Source organism: Octopus bimaculoides, chromosome 5 (assembly GCF_046866305.1).
Source record: "Octopus bimaculoides isolate indiv1 chromosome 5, ASM4686630v1, whole genome shotgun sequence".
Taxonomy (NCBI): domain Eukaryota; kingdom Metazoa; phylum Mollusca; class Cephalopoda; order Octopoda; family Octopodidae; genus Octopus; species Octopus bimaculoides.
Genome location: NC_142932.1, coordinates 49976096 through 49986095, shown reverse-complemented (window position 1 = coordinate 49986095; position 10000 = coordinate 49976096). Strand labels below are relative to the sequence as shown.

Sequence of the window (10000 nt, the reverse complement as noted above, 5' to 3'; positions counted from 1 at the left end):
TTCGAAGAAGCAGATGTTTGGAAAATGTTATGGGAGAATCCTGAACACCATCACATGACTGAAGGTGGACTAATCGATTACAGTAAGAGCTGAGTGAACTGTCAGGTGGAGAGTTGACGATGTTAGTTCGACCGTATTTCATTTGCTATATGTTTTATGTTCCCCACTGTGTTGCGTTGTCTGTCCATGCATCGTACCTTCTTTGTATGAGCCTGTGTGCTTAAAATAAAGAAATAGGCGTTAGTTCGACCGTGTTGGTTTACCATGTTAGTTCGATGTGTGTTGGTTTAACAGTCGATAGTTGAACGGTTAATACTGAGTATCGTAACTCTGTTTGAGTAGAACGGAGTGCGTTCTGTGCTAACATATATTTCTGCGATAGGCTATTTGTAGATAACCACAACCAACTATTTATTTGTGTAATACCGTTTTACACCAGACATGTATACCCACGCCATAACAGAAAACATTATCATGGAAGGAAGAGAAAAGGGTAGTAGATCAAAAGACATACAAAGAACGCAATGAATGGACAATATCACAAGCTGGTTCGACAAAAGTGACAAGGCTGCTGGAGAACTCGCGCTTAATCGGAGAAACTTTCTTTGTAGTGTCATTAAACTGCTACTGGCGGACGACATATGACGACGACGAATTGATAAAATGAAGACCACTCCAATCTGTATTTCTTTTTTTACGAAAATATTGATCGATTCATTTTAATGGATTTATCTTTTACTTGACTCCTTTAGATTTTAAATAACCTGGGAGGGAGTTTTTGCTTACTAGTTGCAAATAGATTAAAATTGTTCAGTAGATTAAAATTTTACGTATATTAAAACTTTACTCACTGTATCCCACCCTATTAAAAATAGGCGAAGATATGGATCTATTTTAAAACGGGGGCGCCAGTTTTCATTTATGTTTTATGTAGTGTTTTTGATACGGAAAGACTTTCAAACTTCGTATACTTATCTATTTTGTGTTATAGAACAGAAAAATATTTTTGTACTCGAATTTATTTCATGTAAAAAATTGTCTTATTTCGATAATTTCTACTAATCACTGACGTCTATTCAGTTGAAAACAGTTAGCGCTGTAACGGTGTATATCGTATTAATCCCCTAACCCTAACACTAACCCTAACTAGACTGTTAACCGTAACCGTAACCCTAACTCTAACCCTAAAACTAACCCTAACTCTAGAATCCGAACTCTAAAATTGTTACACACATAGATACGCACAGTGTAATTTATTATATAAACAATATATGCGTATAAATTACGATTAAACCGGATGAAATATGTCACAGGGAATAACATTTTTATGACCGCCCAGCAGTAACTCTATTCAGCTGAATAGACGTCAGTGATTGGTTGAAATTACAGAAATACGACAACTTTAACATGGAATAACTTGCGAATTCCTTTTTTTTTGTTAAGAAGACTAAGAGTAAAAGATGTTTTATATGAAACATTCTACCAGTGTCCCAAGTTTCAAAGTGTTTCGTTAGTGTTTCGTTAAGAAAATACTGGCGCCCCCCGTTTTAAAATAGATCCGAAGATATCACTGTTTGATTCAGACGCTCGGTTTGCAACCACGTGGTTTCGGGTTCATTAATTCTGCGCAGCACCTACTCTGCGCAGCCTCTCGGGTGTCTTCTATTATAACACCGGTCAACCAATGTTTTGTGAGTGGATTTTGTCGATAGAAGCTGTGGACGCCCGCCGTGTGTGTGTGTGTGTGCGTGTGTGTGTCTCTGTGTGTGTGTGTGTGTGTGTGCGTGCGCCTATATCTTTGTGTCTACATGTGTGTGTCTGTGTTTATCATACCCCGTAACCGCTTTACAACCAGTGTTGATTTGTTTACGTTCCCGTACATTGGTGGTCCAGCAACAATGACCAACAGAATAAGTGCAAGATTATTTTAAAAGAAATAAAAAACAAAACAAAACTGAGGTTGATTTGTTCGACAAAAACTGTTCAAGAGGATGCCCCAGCATGTCCGTAGTCCAATGACTGAAACAAGAGGACATAAAAGGAACGACAAAAGATTGTTCCTGTTGTGGTGGTTGCTGTGATGGTAAACAGAAGGTGGTACTTGCCACGGAGTTATTTTGATAGTAGAGGTGGGGTGGAATTCTTGCTGTAGTTGTTCAGTCCTTCAGGTCAACCTTGAACCAAGCAGACATATGCCTGGAGACATTCTAGCCGTGACCATGCCATATTTTATATTCCGACACAATGTATATAAATGGCACTCCGTCAGTTACGACGACGAGGATTCCAGCTGATCCGATCAATGGAAGATCTTGTTCGTGAAATTAACGTGCAAGTGACTGAACACGCCAAAGACACGTACCTTTTAAGTAGTTCTCAGGGAGATTCAGCGTGACACAGAGTGTGACAAGGCTGGCCCTTTGAAATATAGGTACTTCGAATTTTTGTCAGCTGAGTAGACCGGAGCAACGTGAAATGAAGTGTTTTGCTCAACGACACAATGCGTCGCCGGGAATTGAACTCGCGACCTTCCAATCGTTTGCCGAATGCCCTAAACATTATACCAAGCACCTTCACACAGTGTATATATGGACTGCATAATCCAGTTGCAATAATGTTGTCGTTCTTGTTCTTGTTACAGTCAGTCCCGGTTCAAAGCTGAACCAGCAGACTTGTGATCAAAATCATTCCAACCGTGACCATTACAACTTTTTATGCCGACATAGTGTATCTATGATTATTATCCAATTGCAGTGTCGTTTGTTGGTGTTGTTGTTGTTGTTGTTGTTATTGTTGTTGCTATCGGTGTTGTTGTTTAACCCTATGCCGACCCTGAGGCCCGCTAGATTATGGCCTTCCAACAGCGACCGTCGCGACTTCTTTATTTCTGGAATAGCGTACTCCGAGCTACATTAAATAACGCGACTTCTTAAGATGGTAGAATATAACTTCAGAGAGATTTGACTGCTATTTCTCGCAGATCGAACAGCCACATGGACGATGGTAGGCCTCGTACACGGTGTCTGTAGTAGTAGTAGTAGTAGTAGTAGTAGTAGTAGTAGTAGTAGTAGTAGTGGTGGTTTTTGGTAGTAATGGTGGTGGTGGTAGTGGTAGTAGTAGTAGTAGTAGTAGTAGTTCTTGTTATTGTTTAACCTCAAGTCAACCTAAGCAAAGGAACTTATAAGACACTCTGGTCCTGATCACCCCATCGATTTTTTTTCCTTTCTTTCTGCTGTCATTGTATCTCTCTGTTCTTCCTTTATTTGAAGACAGTAAAGTGTGATTTGAGGGAGTCTTGGCTGCTATTTTTATTTCCACATTCAGTTACTGCGCGGAGGGTCTCCTCGCAGAAACGAAATCGTGATGTTGGTTGGTTAATTCCAGGTTAACTCTGGTTAGAGAGATCTTATGATAAAGGAAAAGTTCTAGCGATGACTATCTCGTCTGATTTTGTTACTGAAGGCACAGTGCATCTAGGAGTACATTAGCCAATATGTAGGTCCCGTTTTAAGATAGTACGATATGTGAATAGAGTGAGATGTAGCTATTATTTCCAGAGCGTTGAATAACCACATAGAGGGAAACCCGATTGGCGGTGCTGTTCTTGTTGGCACTCGTGAAACCACGTGGCCTAGTGGTTAGAGGCATTCGACTCACGATCATGAGACCATGATTTCGATTCCTGTCTCCGGCGGTATGTCTTTTTTTTTTTGTGTGTGTGTCCATTTTGAGCAAAGCACTTCGTTGCACGTTGATCCAGTCTGGTTGTCTGAAATGAATGCTAACCGAATGCTGGAGTGACCGTCTCTCTTTCCAGGTGCTACACCTTGGATATTTCGCTGAGTGGAAAGTTGGGAGGTGCCGAGACGACAGGATAGGGACCACTTTAATTAGCGAAGGCATGTTACACTCGACTCACTTGCCAGTGACGGCTGTGGATTTATATTTCTTCTTGTTGGTACTACTACTGTTGCTACTGTTGCTGGTGGTGGTGGTGGGGGGGGGGGATGTTGATGGTGGTTGTGGTGGTGGTGGTCATGATGGTGGTGTTGTTTGCTTGTTTGTTTGTTGTTGCTGTTGTTGTACTCGAGCTATGCTGCTGTCGTTGAGGATGGTGAGGTTACTGTTGTTTTGATGTACTTGTTACTATTGTTGTTATTGTTGTTGTTATTCTCGTTGTTTACGTATCATTGTACACGATGCTGCTACTGCTGCTGCTGCTGCTGCTGCTGTTGTTGTTGTTGTTGTTGTCACTGCTGCTGCTGTTTTAGTTACGATTTAACCCTGATGTCCAGCCATCATCGAGCAGACCTATGATCACAGACGTTCCAAGCGTGATCATCCCGTCCCTTTCAGTGAGATATTTGGCTACTACTATTTGCTACCAGGTCGAATGGTCTCACAGAGGCTCACCACCACCACCACCACCACCTCGTTGATGTTGTTGTTGTTGTTGCTGCTGCCGCTGCTGCTGTTTTTGTTATTGTTTACTCCCGATGTTGTGGAGGCGCAATGGCCCAGTGGTTAGGGCAGCGGACTCGCGGTCATAGGATCGCGGTTTCGATTCCCAGACCGGGCGTTGTGAGTGTTTATTGAGCGAAAACACCTAAAGCTCCACGAGGCTCCGGCAGGGGATGGTGGCGAACCCTGCTGTACTCTTCCACCACAACTTTCTCTCACTCTTACTTCCTGTTTGTGTTGTGCCTGTAATTCAAAGGGTCAGCCTTGTCACACTGTGTCACGCTGAATATCCCCCGAGAGCTACGTTAAGGGTACATGTGTCTGTGGAGTGCTCAGCCACTTGCACGTTAATTTCACGAGCAGGCTGTTCCGTTGATCGGATCGACTGGAACCCTCGACGTCGTAAGCGACGGAGTGCCTACAACAATACAACAACTCCCGATGTTAACCATCATCTAGCGGACCCTATGATCACAGACGTTCCAAGCAGGACCAACCCTTCTCTTTTAGTGATACATATGGCTATTTCTAACAGGTCAACCGACCTCAGAGATGCTCTTCACCACCACCACCACCAGCTGCTGATATCGCTGCTGCTGCAACTGTTGTTGTTGTTGTTATTATTGTTGTTGTTGTTGTTGTTGTTGTTGTTGTTGTTGTTGTTGTTATTGTTGTTTTTGTTGTGGAGGCTGTTGTTGTTGTTGTTGTTGTAATGATTGTTGATATCGTTATTAATGTTGTTGCCGCTGCTGCTGTTGCTACTGCTACTGCTGCTGCTGCTGCTGCTGCTGCTGTTGTTGTTGTTGTTGTTGTTGTTGTTACTGTTACTGTTGTCTTTACTGAAAGTGATGACGTCACAACTATTTTCCCGTTCCATATGGTGGCGTTGTTTTTTTTCTTTCTTTACCTATTCAGGACACTGCTAGAATTCGGACATCCACCCCCACCCCCACCCCCACCCCCACCATCACATCATCATCATCATCATCATCATCATCATCAACATCATCATCATCATCGTCATCAACATCATCATCATCATCATCGTCATCATTATCGTCATCAACGTCATCACGATTAACAGTAGTGTTATTACATAGCAGGATTTGATCATCATCATCATCATCACCACCACCACCACCACAAACAACAACAACAACAACGACGACGACGACGACGACGATGACAACAACAACAACAAAACCCCCCCAACAGAAGCGACGACAAGAATTCCTGTCTCCTGTCTGCTAAAAATAGAAAGCAACTCTCTCGGAAATTACACTCAACCGTCCTTCAAAAACGAAGGACACGTTTGAAAAGAAGTAGTTCCAGATTCGTAATGTCTGAATTAACGGCGGGATGGCCATCGCTAGAATGTCGCTGGTAACATGTCTACTCGACTAGGGGCTAGACAACGATGCCAACAACAAAAACAAAAGCAGCAATAACATCACCAACCCAACGAGGGTGGGGGGCTTCTGTATGGTCGCTCGGCCTGCTAGAAGTAACAGCCAATTCTGTATCAGATAACATCTGCCAAGGACAACGGTAGCAAACGTCAACACTAACTATTATGACAACATCAACCACAGCAACAACAACGTAGCAGCCTCTATGTGGTCGTCCCGCCCGCTAGAAATAGCACATTCTTTTCAACTCACTATGTTATGTTTAGAATTAAAAAATGGAAAGGCAACGTAGGACAATGGAGTTTTTTTGGGGAAAAAAATATGATGGGATGGTCATAGCTGGAACACTTTTGATCATAGGTCTGTTTAAGCAGGACTGACCCAGGGCTAAACGTTATTAACCACCACCACCACCACCACCACCATTAGCGTCATCTGTGCCAAAAACAACAACAATGACACGCCTACAAAATAAGCATAAGGAACAACAACAATAACTCGAACAGCATCGTCATCACCATCATCATCATCATCATCATCATCATCATCATCATTGCCATCATCATCATCGCTGTCATCTTCATCATCATCATCATCACTGCCACCACCATTACCATCATCATCATCATCCTCATCATCATCATCATTACCATCATCATCATCACCATCATCATCATCATTACCATCTTCATCATCATCATCATCATCATCATCATCATCATCATCATCATTGCCATCATCATCATCATCATCATCATCATCATCATGGCCATCAAGAGTAGCAGAATGGCAACACCACCACAACAGCAGCTACAACAACAGCACCAGCATCAACAATAATACAACCAGCACCGCCACCGTCACCTCCACCACTACGACGGCACCATCAACAATAAGGCTGCCGTCACCGCCATCATTAGACTAATCACCCAATCACCACCACCACCGCCACCACCGCCACTTCGACAACAATAAAATCACCCCCTCCTCCTCCATTGTAACGACACTATCACCACTACCGCCACTACAACCGCTACATTAGTAATAACTAACCACCACCAATACAAGAATATCACAACCACCACCACTGCCACAAGTACAGCGCCAGCACCATCACCACCATCACCACCACCACCACCACCACCAACACCGCCACCGCCAAAAGTGCAACACCACCACCACCACCACCACCAGCCCCACTGCCACAAGTAAACCATCGCCAGCATCATCACCATCAACAACAACAAAACACAACACCAACGCCAATGTCATCATTCAACTGTAACATCAACAGTAAGGGAACCACCACCACCACTGCCACTATCAGAACTAATATAGCCAGCCCCCAGCACCACCACCACCACCACCACCACCGATACATAACACCAGCATCACAAACAATACCAAACAACATAAAACAATAACAACGCCGATACCGCCACCTCCAACAACAACGACCACCACCACCACCACAGCAGCGAACCCAACATAGGGAAACAAAGAAAAGATTAAAGCGAACGATATTCCTACCTTGTCAGTTCCAACATCTCCAAGACACCACGTTCCCTGCAACAGTGACAGGTAGAGTGTATCGGTGAAAGAGGAGCGGAGTGAGACAAACATATACACTCACGCACACTCACGCACAGCCACACGTACACACACACACACATACACACACAAACGCTCGCGCGCGCTCATACGCGCGCTTGCACACACATGCATACATGCACGCGCGCACCTACATATACACGTATTCATATTTATAGACACATTTACGCGGAAACACTTCTGTTCACACTCTCTACATATCGTTAGCTCTCTCTCTCTCTATCCCTCTCTCTCTCTCTATCCCTCTCTCTCTCTCTATCCCTCTCTCTCTCTCCTACTCTATCATCCCCTCATTCTTTTCTTTTGACATCAACCCCCCTTCTCTCTCTTTCTATCTCTCTCTCTCTCTCTCTCTCTCTCTCTGTATGTATATATATATATATATATATATATATATATATATATATATATATATATATATATCCAGCTATTTATCTCTCTATCTCTCTTCGTCCTTTCGTCCATAATCTTTCTCTCTGTTGCTCTCTCACTCTCCGTACACAAGTGTACGCTCGTATGCATTTATGTATACATGCATGTATGTATGTATGCATTTATGTATACATGCATGTATGTATGTATGCATTTATGTATACATGTATGTATGTATGTATGTGTGTGTGTGTCAGTATGTGTGTGCGCGCGCGTGTATATGTAAATATACATATGATATGCATTGTCCTGTAACCATATGGTTCATATAGGCACGCGGATGACATATATAAATAAACACATATGAACGTATATCGGTGCGTGTGTGTGTATATATATATATATGTATATATATATATATATATATATACATATATACACACACGTATATATATATATATATATATATATATATATATATATATATATTATATTGTATTATATTATATTATATTATATCATATTATTGTATTATATCATATTATATATTTGTGCATATATATACATGTACATGAATATTTATATATAATTATATATGTATATATGTAAGCTAAGTAACTATAATAAAATGCTCAAGGCATTTTATAACACGAACTTCGATAATATATTTATTATATACTATATATATACGACTAAATTCGGTATTAGATACAAAGATGTATTCTTTTCCACAACACTTAAACGTTTACATTTACACATATACATTTATAATATATATATATATATATATATATATATATATATATATATATATATATATATATATATATATATATATATATATACATACATATGTACATACATATGTACATATATACATATATATATACATGGATATATATACATATAGATACATACATACATACATACATACACATATACATAGACACACACATACATACATACATATACACACACACACATTTCACGTTTATGTATATACATATGTATGGAAATATGTTTACGTAAACATGGAAACGAACACGCACGTATAAAGACATGCAAACGTATTGAAAATAAATCCCTCTTTCATAATATACCAAGTGCTTTGCTGTTTATATATATATATATATATATACATATATATATATATATATATATATATATATATATATATATATATATATATAAACAATATATGAGTATATGCATATATATGTACATGTATGTATATACGTTCATCTACATGTACATATAGATACATAACTGGGTACATGACGTGGTGAAAGAACGAGGACAAAATGGTAAACAAGGTGCAACAAACAAGCAGGCCACATAGAAACATCCCCTTCATCAGCTGCCACCATTAAAACTCCGGCGTTTCGAAGAATTATATATATATATATATATCACTTTACAGGGTGTATATATACAAAAGTATATAAACTAAAATCCATTGGATGAACATAGAACATCATATTTTACACATACAATTATATAATTACCACTCACATACATGTACATGCATACATACATATGCATTCACACACACACATACACACATTATATATAATATACATACATTATATATATGCACACATTATATATATAATATACATACATATGCATTCACACACACACGCATTGGCACTAATAAGTCTAGCCTTGGAACCAGGAGCCCGCTTCTTTGGGCTGTCTTTAGAGACGATAGCACACGTTTCCGTCACTCCGCCCACGCTTTCTTTATATTGATATTTCAATAGACAATGACCTGCAGTTCAAACATTTTATCGGTCGCATCTGTCGCACCAACCAGAGTGTGTCTGTACATGGTACTGCACTTATTTAATGTCGAACTTATGCAACATATGCACACTTACGCCCTTACACACACATCCGAACACATGTGCATATATATATATAATATATATATATATACTAATATGTGTGTGTGTGTGTGTTTGTGTGTATACATACATGCACGTGCACACGCACACGCACACACACACACACACACATACATATATATATATATATATATAGAGAGAGAGAGAGAGAGAGAGAGAGAGACAGAGAGAGAGGCGCAGGAGTGGCTGTGTGGTAAGTAACTTGCTTATCACCTACATGGTTCTGGGTTCAGTTCCACT

The 10000-nt window shown here is 40.3% G+C and overlaps 1 protein-coding gene across 4 annotated transcripts in view; it reads right to left on the bottom strand.

The window, feature by feature from the left end:
- The window catches only part of LOC106880246 (synaptotagmin-17), a 99606-nt gene that overhangs the window by 56339 nt on the left and 33267 nt on the right, over positions 1-10000 (bottom strand). For 2 of the 4 annotated variants that reach the window (XM_052967805.2, XM_089352234.1), the window contains exon 2: positions 7401-7436. The exons of 1 other annotated variant lie outside the window; for it this stretch is intronic. The gene's annotated coding sequence lies outside the window, so the exon portion shown is untranslated. Of the gene's footprint in view, positions 1-7400; positions 7447-10000 lie in introns of those variants that run through there. One more of the 4 variants, XM_089352233.1, reaches the window with a different exon arrangement.